We start from the raw sequence: 2,800 nt of genomic DNA on the forward strand, positions 1-2,800 counted from the left end.
ATCGATGCTTCTAAGTTTTTCGTGGGGGCAGTGTTGTGCCAACCTGGCAAACACAACCTAGATTATCCAGTGAGGTTTGCTAGTAGACAACTCACTGAGACGGAAATGAACTACTCGACAACAGAAAGAGAGGGATTAGCCATGGTGTTCACTATGAATAAATTCTGGCATTATCTTTTGGCCACACCCTTTACCTTCTTCGTGGACCATCAAGCCCTACTCTATCTCGTAAACAAACCTTGTGCTACAGGATGCATAGCTCGATGGCTCCTTCTGCTTCTAGAGTTTGATTTCTCCATGGTAGTACAGAAGGGAAAACAACATTACATGACTGATCACATGTCACGCATCCCCACAGGAGAAGCAGCTGGACAAGGTATCGTTAATGAATTACCCGATGCCCATCTATTTAACTTGTCTAGCGAGAGAGATTTATTTAAGGCTGATCTAACATCATATTGGGCGGATGACATAGTCCAAGTGCTTGAGCACGGACTACCTGAGCGACCAATAGAAAAAGCCCGACTTAGGCGCTTGATCCTGAAGATCCAGCCCTACCAGCTGATTGCAGGCCAACTCTATAGGTTGGGGTAAGACGGATTGCTACATAGATGCGTGTGTGAGCATGAGATGCATGATGTACTCTCGGAGGCACACAACGGCATTGCAGGAGGACACTTTAACGGAGACATGACAACATGGAAGGTGCTACAGTCTCAACTATGGTGGCCCACGCTTTTCCGTGACGTAGCATGCTTCGTCAAGCATTGTGACAAGTTCCAACGAACAAAAGTCCTAATTCGCAAGGATCAAATGGAGTTGACCCCAATTATTGCTCGACAACCATTCGAAAAATGGGAAATCGACTTCATAGGACCCATTAGTCCTACGACGCAGTACTCACAAGCCAAGTACATCATTGTAGCCACGGATTACCTCACAAAATGGGCAAGGCAAGAGCCACACGTAAAAATGATGCTAGGACGACTGCTTGATCTCGCGATTCGGCTGCCCCATCGAACTGGTTAGTGACCAAGGCACGCACTTTATCAACGAAGTGATAGCGTATCTCCTGTCCACCTTTCTCATTATCCATCGCAAATCCTCACCATACTACCCTCAGGCGAATGGCCAGGCAGAATCAACTAATAAGATCCTTGTCAATGTCCTGACTAAAGTAGTCTCAGCCTCACGTAGCGACTGGGACAACAAGCTAATGGTAGCTCTGTGGGCCTACCGCACAGCTTATAAAACGGCTATCGGGGCCAAACCCCCTTTAGGCTGATCTATGGAACTGAGGCAATTCTACCATTAGAATTCTTTGTTCCTAACATGAGAATAGCCCTTCAAGAACAATGGGAAGGGAAGGAGGCATGGATGCAATGCCTGGTTGAGCTCGAATGCCTCTCAGAGACCCATCTTCTAGCCACCCATGCACTTATATGTGAGAGGGCCCGTTGCAAGAGTTGGTTTGACAAGCATGTCAAGCAGCGGGACTTTGAATAGGGCGACTTAGTGCTCCTCTACTCCGTTAAGGGACATAAACAGAAAATGAAATTTCGAGGCCTTGGACCCTTCAAAGTTCGTGCAATCAGCCGGACAGGCAATGTCAAACTCGAAACCTTAGAAGGTGAAGGAATAGGCTTCTTCAATGGCCGTCGTGTTAAGAAGTACTACCCTCCCACCCATCCTTTGCACGAGCCACCGATGTTAGAACCGCCTGCTAAAGTATGAGTGGCCACAATCACTGGGATCAATGACGAGAATGAGGAAGCCGTAGATCCCGCATACCTCCATATAATGGTCACTACAAAACAAACCTGCGCTTTCAACGCTCTGATCGATGAGGGAGTAGACTTCAATGTCCTAACTCACGATCATTGGACCAAACTTGGCAGCCCACCACTTCAGCCCACAAATGCTAAATTAAGCCCATATGGGGCCCATTTCTATGCACTCCTCGGCAAGTGCAAAGTAGCCGTCTCTATCGAGTCTGAGACAGTTGCAATGATCTTTTACGTGTTGCCAGATGCTAAAGATGCGGGCACGGAGTCACTGCTAGGACGCACTTTCAAAAAGCAGACTCACTGCACTGTTGATTACGAGTCGCAGCACATCCACCTTGCAATAGGCAATTTTCGCATTGTCACAGCCTTCAGCAAGGGCTGCGTGACTTCATCACTGTCCGCAAAGCCACTGATAGAATTCTTCATGACCAAATCTATGGAGAGGGGTAGTGTGCGGCTGCCACCTTCCATAATTCAGGAATCACAGCCCACAGTAGCAAAACATCAGGCTCAACAGCCTAGAATTCAATGGAAGCCCAAACAGCCGCAACCGCCGCCTAGGACTCAACACTCCTATCCTTGTAGGACCAAAAACTCTAGCCCTAGGAGGCCAAGATGCAGTAACAGAAAGCGCCGCATGATCACACAAAGATGGGTCCCTAAAGCCCTCTTACGTGCACAAGGCTACTACGAGGGAAATACCTGGCTGTGGATCCCTAAGGCCCACACGCCCAAAGGCACCATTCATACACCGCCCTCAAGCTTGATCAAACCGTGTTCCATAAACCCTCAAAACCGCAAGCCACAGTGCTCTTCTGAACCACAACCATCCGCCTCATCCACGCCTAGACCCAAGGGAGTTCCACAAGTCTATAGGCCCAAACCACAGGCTCCATCACAAGAATCACCACCCGCCGAAGTCAATCCGCCTCCCCAACTCCAACCTGGATGCACTAGCCCATCTGTCGTGGTTGCTCCTAATCCACTTAACATCCAAGCGACCCAACCACAAA

Source organism: Lygodium microphyllum, chromosome 7, assembly GCF_053477565.2.
Source record: "Lygodium microphyllum isolate KBCC chromosome 7, Lygodium_microphyllum_v1.1.10, whole genome shotgun sequence".
Classification (NCBI taxonomy): Eukaryota; Viridiplantae; Streptophyta; class Polypodiopsida; order Schizaeales; family Lygodiaceae; genus Lygodium; species Lygodium microphyllum.